Below are 12574 nucleotides of genomic sequence, written 5' to 3'. Positions count from 1 at the left end.
AACACTATAGATCTAACAATTTTAAATATCTATACCCCTAACTTGGGAGCAGCCAATTGTATAAAGCAATTAATAACAAAATCAAAGAAACACATCAATAATAATACAATAGTAGGGGACTTTAACACCCCACTCACATAAATGGACAGATCATCTGAGCAAAAGATCAACAAGGAAATAAAGGCTTTAAATGACACACTGGACAAGATGGACATCACAGATATATTCAGAACATTCCAAAGCAATTCTCACTCTTGGCAGATGATATGATACTTTATGTGGAAAACCCAAAAGACGCCATTCCAAAACTGCTAGAACACATAGGGGAATTCAGTAAAGTGTCAGGATATAAAATCAATGCACAGAAATCAGTTGCATTTCTATACAACAAGAGCAAGACAGAAGAAAATTAAGCACTCAATCCCATTTACAATTGCACCCAAAACCATAAGATACCTAGGAATAAATCTAACCAAAGAGGTAAAGAATCGGTACTTAGAAAACTATAAAGTACTCATGTAAGAAATTGAGGAAGACATGAAGAAATGGAAAATGTTCCATCCTCCTGGATTGGAAGAACAAATATTGTGAAAATGTCTACCCTACCTGGAGCAATCTACACATTTAATGCAATATCAAAATACCATCAACCTTTTCAAAGAAATAGAATTAATAATATTAAATTTATATGAAACCAGGGGGAGGAGTCAAGATGGCGGAGAAGTAGCAAGCTGAGACTGCTTCAGCTAGCCGGAGATCAGCTAAATAGCTTATCTAAAGATTGCAAACACCTGAAAATCCATCGGCAGATCGAAGAGAAGAAGAACAGCAATTCTGGAAACAGAAAAACAACCACTTTCTGAAAGGTAGGACCGGCGGAGAAGTGAATCCAAAGCGACGGGAAGATAGACCCCGGGGGGAGGGGCCGGCTCCCGGCAAGCGGCGGAGCAACCGCGCACAAAATCAGGACTTTTAAAAGTCTGTTCCGCGGAGGGACATCGCTCCAGAGGCTAAACCGGAGCGAAGCCCACGCGGGGTCAGCGTGGCCTCAGGTCCCGCAGGGTCACAGAAGGATCGGGGGTGTCTGAGTGTCGCAGAGCTTGCGGGTATTGGAACGGGAAAGCCGGCTACAGAGACAGAGCCGACAGTAAGCTCGCAGCTCCGTGTTACCTTGAACCGGTCGCAGGCTCGGTGAGCTCGGAGCGCGGCCGGAGGTCAGGCAGACGGGAGTAACTGGGCGCTGTTCTCTGAGGGCGCACTGAGGAGTGGGGCCCTGGGCTCTCGGCTCCTCCGGGCCGGAGACCAGGAGGCCGCCATTTGTATTCCCGTCCTCTGGAACTCTACGGAAAGCGCTCAGGGAACAAAAGCTCCTGAAAGCAAACCCGAGCGGATTACTCACCCCGGCCCCGGGTAAGGGCGGTGTAATTCCGCCTGGGGCAAAGACACTTGAAAATCACTACAACAGGCCCCTCCCCCAGAAGATCAACAAGAAATCCAGCCGAGACCAAGCTCACCTACCAAGGAGTGCGGTTTCAATACCAAGGAGAGCAGCAGAATTCCAGAGGAGGAGAAAGCCAAGCACGGAACTCATGGCTTTTTTCCTGTGATTTTTTTTAGTCTTGCAGTTAATTTAATTTTTTCTTTTTCATTTTTTTTTTTTCTTTTTTTCTCGCCTTCGGGTAAAATTTTTTTTTTTTTAACTGTTACCTTTTTCTTTTTTAACGATTTTTTACTAGTTTATCTAATATATATATATATTTTTTTACATTTTTCTTAGGTGTTTTCTTTTTTTAAAAAAAAAAAAATTCTTTTCTTTTTTTTTTTTTTTTTTTTTTTTTCTTTTTTCTTTCTTCCTTTTTGAACCTCTTTTTATCCCCTTTCTCCCCACTCACGATTTTGGATCTCTTCTAATTTGGCTAAAGCATATTTTCCTGGGGTTGTTGCCACCCTTTTAGTATTTTACTTGCCCCTTCATTTACTCTTATCTGGACAAAATGACAAGACGTAAAAATTCACCACAAAAAAAAGAACAAGAGGCAGTACCGAAGGCTAGGGACCTAATCAATACAGACATCGGTAATATGTCAGATCTAGAGTTCAGAATGACAATTCTCAAGGTTCTAGCCGGGCTCGAAAAAGGCATGGAAGATATTAGAGAAACCCTCTCGAGAGATATAAAAGCCCTTTCTGGAGAAATAAAAGAACTAAAATCTAACCAAGTTGAAATCAAAAAAGCTATTAATGAGGTGCAATCAAAAATGGAGGCTCTCACTGCTAGGATAAATGAGGCAGAAGAAAGAATTAGTGATATAGAAGACCAAATGACAGAGAATAAAGAAGCTGATCAAAAGAGGGACAAACAGCTACTGGACCACGAGGGGAGAATTCGAGAAATAAGTGACACCATAAGACGAAACAACATTAGAATAATTGGGATTCCAGAAGAAGAAGAAAGTGAGAGGGGAGCAGAAGGTATACTGGAGAGAATTATTGGGGAGAATTTCCCCAATATGGCAAAGGGAACAAGCATCAAAATTCAGGAGGTTCAGAGAATGCCCCTCAAAATAAATAAGAATAGGCCCACACCCCGTCACATAATAGTAAAATTTACAAGTCTCAATGACAAAGAGAAAATCCTGAAAGCAGCCCGGGAAAAGAAGTCTGTAACATACAATGGTAAAAATATTAGATTGGCAGCTGACTTATCCACAGAGACCTGGCAGGCCAGAAAGAGCTGGCATGATATTTTCAGAGCACTAAACGAGAAAAACATGCAGCCAAGAATACTATATCCAGCTAGGCTATCATTGAAAATAGAAGGAGAGATTAAAAGCTTCCAGGACAAACAACAACTGAAAGAATTTGCAAATACCAAACCAGCTCTACAGGAAATATTGAAAGGGGTCCTCTAAGCAAAGAGAGAGCCTACAAGTGGTAGATCAGAAAGGAACAGAGACCATATACAGTAACAGTCACCTTACAGGCAATACAATGGCACTAAATTCATATCTCTCAATACTTACCCTGAATGTGAATGGGCTAAATGCCCCTGTCAAAAGACACAGGGTATCAGAATGGATAAAAAAACAAAACCCATCTATATGTTGCCTCCAAGAAACACATTTTAAGCCCGAAGACACCTCCAGATTTAAAGTGAGGGGGTGGAAAAGAATTTACCATGCTAATGGACATCAGAAGAAAGCAGGAGTGGCAATCCTTATATCAGATCAATTAGATTTTAAGCCAAAGACTGTAATAAGAGATGAGGAAGGACACTATATCATACTCAAAGGGTCTGTCCAACAAGAAGATTTAACAATTTTAAATATCTATGCCCCCAACGTGGGAGCAGCCAACTATATAAACCAATTAATAACAAAATCAAAGAAACACATAAACAACAATACAATAATAGTAGGGGACTTTAATATTCCCCTCACTGAAATGGACAGGTCATCCAAGCAAAAGATCAGCAAGGAAATAAAGGCCTTAAATGACACACTGGACCAGATGGACATCACAGATATATTCAGAATATTTCATCCCAAAGCAACAGAATACACATTCTTCTCTAGTGCACATGGTACATTCTCCAGAATAGATCACATCCTCGGTCCTAAATCAGGACTCAACCGGTATCAAAAGATTGGGATCATTCCCTGCATATTTTCAGACCACAATGCTCTAAAGCTAGAACTCAACCACAAAAGGAAGTTTGGAAAGAACCCAAATACATGGAGACTAAAGAGTATCCTTCTAAAGAATGAATGGGTCAACCGGGAAATTAAAGAAGAATTGAAAAAAATCATGGAAACAAATGATAATGAAAATACAACGGTTCAAAATCTGTGGGACACAACAAAGGCAGTCCTGAGAGGAAAATATATAGGGGTACAAGCCTTTCTCAAGAAACAAGAAAGGTCTCAGGTACACAACCTAACCCTACACCTAAAGGAGCTGGAGAAGGAACAAGAAAGAAACCCTAAGCCCAGCAGGAGAAGAGAAATCATAAAGATCAGAGCAGAAATCAATGAAATAGAAACCAAAAAAACAATAGAACAAATCAACGAAACTAGGAGCTGGTTCTTTGAAAGAATTAATAAAATTGATAAACCCCTGGCCCGACTTATCAAAAAGAAAAGAGAAAGGACCCAAATAAATAAAATCATGAATGAAAGAGGAGAGATCACAACTAACACCAAGGAAATACAAACTATTATAAGAACATACTATGAGCAACTCTACGGCAATAAATTTGACAATCTGGAAGAAATGGATGCATTCCTAGAAACATATAAACTACCACAACTGAACCATGAAGAAATAGAAAGCCTGAACAGACCCATAACCAGTAAGGAGATTGAAACAGTCATTAAAAATCTCCAAACAAACAAAAGCCCAGGGCCAGACGGCTTCCCGGGGGAATTCTACCAAACATTTAAAGAAGAACTAATTCCTATTCTCCTGAAACTGTTCCAAAAAATAGAAATGGAAGGAAAACTTCCAAACTCATTTTATGAGGCCAGCATCACCTTGATCCCAAAACCAGACAAGGATCCCACCAAAAAAGAGAGCTATAGACCGATATCCTTGATGAACACAGATGCGAAAATACTCAACAAAATACTAGCCAATCGGATTCAACAGTACATTAAAAAGATTATTCACCACGACCAAGTGGGATTTATTCCAGGGCTGCAAGGTTGGTTCAACATCCGCAAATCAGTCAATGTGATACAACACATCAATAAAAGTAAGAACAAGAACCATATGATACTCTCAATAGATGCTGAAAAAGCATTTGACAAAGTACAACATCCCTTCCTGATCAAAACTCTTCAAAGTGTAGGGATAGAGGGCACATACCTCAATATCATCAAAGCCATCTATGAAAAACCCACCGCAAATATCATTCTCAATGGAGAAAAACTGAAAGCTTTTCCGCTAAGGTCAGGAACACGGCAGGGATGTCCATTATCACCACTGCTATTCAACATCGTACTAGAGGTCCTAGCCTCAGCAATCAGACAACAAAAGGAAATTAAAGGCATCCAAATCGGCAAAGAAGAAGTCAAATTATCACTCTTCGCAGATGATATGATACTATATGTGGAAAACCCAAAAGACTCCACTCCAAAACTGCTAGAACTTATACAGGAATTCAGTAAAGTGTCAGGATATAAAATCAATGCACAGAAATCAGTTGCATTTCTCTACACCAAAAGCAAGACAGAAGAAAGAGATATTAAGGAGTCAATCCCATTTACAATTGCATCCAAAACCATAAGATACCTAGGAATAAACCTAACCAAAGAGACACAGAATCTATACTCAGAAAACTATAAAGTACTCATGAAAGAAATTGAGGAAGACACAAAGAAATGGAAAAATGTTCCATGCTCCTGGATTGGAAGAATAAATATTGTGAAAATGTCTATGCTACCTAAAGCAATCTACACATTTAATGCAATTCCTATCAAAGTACCATCCATCTTTTTCAAAGAAATGGAACAAATAATTCTAAAATTTATATGGAACCAGAAAAGACCTCGAATAGCCAAAGGGATATTGAAAAAGAAAGCCAACGTTGGTGGCATCACAATTCCGGACTTCAAGCTCTATTACAAAGCTGTCATCATCAAGACAGCATGGTACTGGCACAAAAACAGACACATAGATCAATGGAACAGAATAGAGAGCCCAGAAATAGACCCTCAACTCTATGGTCAACTAATCTTCGACAAAGCAGGAAAGAATGTCCAATGGAAAAAAGACAGCCTTTTCAATAAATGGTGCTGGGAAAATTGGACAGCCACATGCAGAAAAATGAAATTGGACCATTTCCTTACACCACACACAAAAATAGACTCAAAATGGATGAAGGACCTCAATGTACGAAAGGAATCCATCAAAATCCTTGAGGAGAACACGGGCAGCAACCTCTTCGACCTCTGCCGCAGCAACATCTTCCTAGGAACAACGCAAAAGGCAAGGGAAGCAAGGGAAAAAATGAACTACTGGGATTTCATCAAGATCAAAAGCTTTTGCACAGCAAAGGAAACAGTTAACAAAATCAAAAGACAACTGACAGAATGGGAGAAGATATTTGCAAACGACATATCAGATAAAGGACTAGTGTCCAGAATCTATAAAGAACTTAGCAAACTCAACACCCAAAGAACAAATAATCCAATCAAGAAATGGGCAGAAGACATGAACAGACATTTCTGCAAAGAAGACATCCAGATGGCCAACAGACACATGAAAAAGTGCTCCATATCACTTGGCATCAGGGAAATACAAATCAAAACCACAATGAGATATCACCTCACACCAGTCAGAATGGCTAAAATCAACAAGTCAGGAAATGACAGATGCTGGCGAGGATGCGGAGAAAGGGGAACCCTCCTACACTGTTGGTGGGAATGCAAGCTGGTGCAGCCACTCTGGAAAACAGCATGGAGGTACCTCAAAATGTTGAAAATAGAACTGCCCTATGACCCAGCAATTGCACTATTGGGTATTTACCCTAAAGATACAAATGTAGTGATCCAAAGGGACACATGCACCCGAATGTTTATAGCAGCAATGTCCACAATAGCCAAACTATGGAAAGAACCTAGATGTCCATCAACAGATGAATGGATCAAGAAGATGTGGTATATATACACAATGGAATACTATGCAGCCATCAAAAGAAATGAAATCTTGCCATTTGCAACAACATGGATGGAACTAGAGCGTATCATGCTTAGCGAAATAAATCAAGCAGAGAAAGACAACTATCATATGATCTCCCTGATATGAGGAAGTGGTGATGCAACATGGAGGCTTAAGTGGGTAGAAGAATAAATGAAACAAGATGGGATTGGGAGGGAGACAAACCATAAGTGACTCTTAATCTCACAAAACAAACTGAGGGTTGCCGGGGGGAGGGGGTTGGGGAGAAGGGGGTGGGATTATGGACATTGGGGAGGGTATGTGATTTGGTGAGTGCTGTGAAGTGTGTAAACCTGGTGATTCACAGACCTGGGGATAAAAATATATGTATATAAAAAATATATGTTTATAAAAAATAAAAAATAAAAAATAAAAAAAAAAAAAAAAAAAAATAAATTTATATGAAACCAGAAAAGACCCCGAATAGCCAGAGGAATGTTGAAAAAGAAAACTAAAGTTGGAGACATCACAATTCCAGACTTTAAGTTCTATTACAAAGCTGTAATCATCAAGACATTATGGTACTGGCACAAAAAAACAACACATAGATCAGTAGTACAGAATAGAGAGCCCAGAAATAGACCCTCAACTCTATGGTCAACTAATCAGCCAAGCAGGAAATAATGCCCAATAGAAAACAAACAGCCTCCTCAACAAACAGTGTTGGGGAAATTGGACAGCCACATGCAAAAGAATGAAACTGGACCATTTCCTGACACCACACACAAAAATAGACTCAAAATGGATGAAAGACCTCAATATGAGACAGGAATCCATCAAACTCCTTGAGGAGAACACAGGCAGCACCCTCTTCCAACTCAGCCGCAACAACTTCTTCCTAGAAACATCACCAAAGGCAAGGGAAACAAGGACAAAAATGAACTATTGGGACTTCATCAAGATTAAAAGCTTTTGCACAGCAAAGGAAACAGTCAACAAAACCAAAAGACAACTGACAGAATGGGAGAAGATATTTGCAAATGACATACCAAATAAAGTGCTAGTAGCCAAAATCTATGAAGAATTCATCAAACTCAACACTCAAAGAACAAATAATCCAATCAAGAAATGGGCAGAGGACATGAACAGACATTTCTTCAAAGAAGACATCCAAATGGCCAACAAACATGAAAATGTGCTCAACATCACTCGGCATCAGGGAAATACAAATCAAAACCACAGTGAGATACCACCTCACACCAGTCAGAATGGCTAAAATTAACAAGTCAGGAAACGACAGATGCTGGCGAGGATGCAGAGAAAGGGGAACCCTCCTACACTGTTGGTGGGAACGCAAGTTGGTGCAGCCACTCTGGAAAACAGCATGGAGGTTCCTCAAAATCTTGAAAATAGAACTACCCTATGACCCAGCAATCGCACTACTGGGTATTTACCATAAAGATAAAAATGTAGTGATCCGAAGGAGCACATGCACCCAAATGTTTATAGCAGCAATGTCCACAATAGCCAAACTATGGAAAGAACCTAGATGTCCATCAACAGATGAATGGATAAAGAAGAAGTGGTGTATATATATATACAATGGAATACTATGTAGCCATCAAAAGAAATGAAATCTTGTCATTTACAATGATGTGGATAGAATTAGAGGGTATTATGCTGAGTGAAATAAGTCAATCAGAGAATGACAATTATCATATAATCTCACTGATATGAAGAATTTGAGAAACAATATGAAATATCATAGGGGAAGAGAAGGAAAAATGAAACAAGATGAAACCAGAGAGGAGACAGACCATAAGAGACTTTTAATCTCAGGAAACAAACTGAAGGTTGCTGGGGAGGAGGGAGGGAGGAGGGAATGAGTTCCCGGGAGGATGGACATTGGGGAGGGTATGTGCTATGGTGAGTTCTGTGAATTGTGTAAGACTGATGAATCATAGATCTGTGCCCTTGAAACAAATGATACATTATATGTTAATAAAAGAAAAAATGGACAACAAAAAAAACAAAGACTGGGGGTGCCTGATGACTCTTGATTTCAGAACTGTGGATTTAGGCACAGGCTAAGTATACACACTAAAATATATATCTATATCTATATATCTATATATCTATATATATAGATATATAGATATATAGTACATAGTACATAAAACACTGTAACAAGTGACAAAGAAAGATACTCTATAATCACAAAGGGAATAATCCAACAGGAATATAAAACAATTTTAAATATTTATGCATACAACATGGAAGCATCCAAATATATAAAACAATGAATAAGAAACAGAGGAACTAATTGATGATAATACAGTAATAGTGGGAGACTGCAATACCTCCTTCATACCAACAAGTAGATCATCTAAATAGAAAATAAATGAGAAAACAATGGCTTTGAGTGACACACTGGACTAGATGGACTCAACAGGTAAGTTCAGAACATTCCCTCTTATAACAGCAGAATACATATCCTTTTCAAATGCACATGGAACATTCTCCAGAATAGATCATATTTTAGGTCATAAAACAGGCCTCAACAAATACAAAAGGAATGAACTCATACTTTTGAACATGTACTTTTCTGATCACAGTACTGTAACACTGAAGTCAACCACAAGAAAAAAAAATCTGGAAAGACCACAAGTTAAGGTTAAACAACATGCTACCAAACAATGGATGGATAAACCAGGAAATCAAAGAAGAAAGTAAAACATACATGAAAGCAAATGAAAATAAGAACACAACTGTTCAAAACATTTGAGATGCAACAAAAGTGTCCTAAGAGGAAGGTATACAGAAATACAGGCCTGCCTCAAGAAGCAGGAAAATATCAGACAACCTACACTTATACCAAAAGGAGCTATAAAAAGAACAACAAAGCCTAAAGCCACCAGAAGGAAGGGAATAATAAAGATTAGATCAGAAATAAAAGATACAGAAATGGGGGGGGAGAGGAAGAAAAAAATGGAACTGATCAATGAAACCAGGAGCAAGTTCTTTGAAAAAATTAATAAAATTTATAAATCCCTAGCCAGACTTATCAAAAAGAGAAAGAAACCAAATAAATCACAAATGAGAGAGGAGAATTAACAACCAACACCGCAGAAATAAAAATAATTTTAAGAGAATATTATGAAAAACTGTATGTCAGTGAATTTGACAACCAAGAAGAAATGGATAAATTCCTAGAAACATTTAAATTACCAAAATTGAAACAAGGAGAAATAGAAAACTTCAACAGAACAAAAACCAGAAAAGAAACGGAATCACTAATCAAAAACTCCTAGCAAACCAAAGTCCAGAGTCAGAATGCTTCACAGACAAGTTATAATGAACATTTAAAGAAGAGTTAATAGCTATTCTTCTCAAACTATTCCAAAAAAGAGAAAAGGAAGGAAAACTTTCCAATTCAGTCTATCAGGCCAGCATTATGCTGATAATGCTGATAACAAAACCAGATAAAAACCCACCAAAAAAAAAAAAAAAAAGACCTACGGACCAATATCCCTAATGAGCACAGATGCAAAAATTCTCAATAAAATAGTAACAAACCTTGAAGGGGCGGGGGTGGGAGGTTGGGGGAAGCAGGTGGTGGATATCGGAGAGGGCACAGATTGCATGGAGCACTGGGTGTGGTGCAAAAACAATAAATACTGTTATGTTGAAAATAAATTTTAAAAATTAAAAAAATAGTAACAAACCAAATCCAACAATACATTTAAAAAAAAATCATTCCCCATGACCAATCATGGGTTGCAAGGGTATTTCGATACTCACGAATCAATCAATGTGATACATCTCATGAATAAAAGAAAGGATAAGAACTCTTATCATTTCAATAGTTGGAGAAAAAGCATTTGACAAAGTACAACATCCATTCATGATTTAAAAAAAAAAAAAAAAAAAAACCTTCAACAGAATAAGCTTAGAGGGTACATGCCTCAACATAATTAAGGCCATATATGAAAAACCCTAACATTACCTTCAATGAGAAAAAACTGAGAGCTTTTCCTCTATGGTCAGGAATGAGACAGGGATCCACTCTCACCATTGTTATTTAACATAGTACTGAAAGTCCTAGTCATAGCAATCAGACAACAAGAAGAAATAAAATGTATACAAATCAGCAAGGAAGAAGTCAAACTTCCACTATTTGCACAAGACATGATACTATATATAGAAAATCCAAAAGACTTCACCAAAAAAAAAAACTGCTACAACTCATAAATTCAGTAAAGTTGCAAGATACAAAATCAACATACAGACATCTATTGCAGAATGAAAAAATAGGAAAAGAAATTAACAATTCCATTTATAATTACACCAAAAACAATAAGATACCTAAGAATGAACTTAACCAACAAGATGGAAGATGTGTACTCTAAAAACTATAAAATACGGATAAAAGAAACTAAAGATGACCCAAAAAAATAGAAAGACATCCCATGTTCATGGATTGGAAAAATCAGTATTCTTAAAATGTCTATACTACCCAAAGCAGTCTACACATTTAATGCAATCCTTATGAAAATACCAATAGCATTTTTCACAGAGTAGAACAAACAATCCTCAGATTTGTATGGAACCACAGAATACCCCGAACAGCAAAAGCAATCTTGAAAGCTGGAGGCATCACAATTCTGGACTTCAAGTTACATTACAAAGTTACAGCATTCAAAATTGTATGGTATTGGCACAAAAATAGATACAGATCAACAAAACAGGATGAAAAACCCAGAAATGAACCTACAATTATATGGTCCATTAATCTTAAGCAAAGCAGAAAGGAATATCCAATGGGAAAAACAATGTCTCTTCCACAAATGATATTTGGAAAACTGAACAGCTATCTGCAAAAGAATAAAACTGGACCACTTCCTTACATCATACACAAAAATAAATTCAAATTGGATTAAAGACCTAAATGTGAGACCTGAAACCATAAAAATCCTACAACAGGACACAAGCAGTAACTTCTTAATATCAGCTGTAGCAACTTCTTTGCGATGTATCTCCTGAACCAAGGGAAATCAAAGCAAAAATAAATGATTGGGACGACAACAACAAAAAGATTTGCCAACTCCTGCTCTGAAAGATTATTGGAATTTCACGCAGTCACACATCAGCAACTCTCCTTGAGTGTGATAAATTTCTTAGAGAAAGTCAAATAACATCTCCACCACAACACACCTGACTCTTTCCATTAAGCCACACTGCCCTTTCAGGAGCTGGTCAATCTTCAGAGAGCTTTGTAGCTGGGCCAGTAGAACCACCGGTCAAATCATCATTCCAGGGCATCACACAGAGGAAACATCCAAGACTGCACACGATAGAGTTTACAGGGAAGAGAGAAGTATTAACCCACCCAATTATAAAGTTCTTCCTTGCAAGTTGTAGGCAAGATGCACATATCCAAGACTCTTCAAAACAGCACCCGTGACCTTGGTCTATAGATTTGAGGGATCTTCCCTGGCTCAGTTCTTGAAAGAGAGACCTCTGTAGATGATTTCACACAAGCCATTCATTATCGTTCTTAGAGCTTGTAGTGTTTGGTCTTCTGTGTTTTTACTCTCATTGCTTCTATTGCTATTGGTTTGGTTTGGTTAATTTTTATGACTTTTAAGTCTACTTAGTAAATGGAGTCCTACATTCACAGGAAAATGTGATGTCTATGTATTTAGTATCTGAATCACATTGGAAGGCAGAAAAAGACTATGGGAACTGAAAACTGCCCTTTTAAAAGTCCTATAATGCCTATTTAAGCACTAGTAGCATTGTTTTCTTGGTGGTGGGGGTGCTTCATTTTTAAGGAGATAGGGGAGAAACTAGTGGGGACAGGGAGTACCAGACTAACCACTTTAGAACAGATCCATGTTCTCCTAAAGAACAA

This window comes from Mustela lutreola, chromosome 12, assembly GCF_030435805.1.
Source record: "Mustela lutreola isolate mMusLut2 chromosome 12, mMusLut2.pri, whole genome shotgun sequence".
NCBI classification, from domain to species: domain Eukaryota; kingdom Metazoa; phylum Chordata; class Mammalia; order Carnivora; family Mustelidae; genus Mustela; species Mustela lutreola.
The sequence above is the reverse complement of the archived record's forward strand: the minus strand, read 5'-3'. Positions refer to the sequence as shown.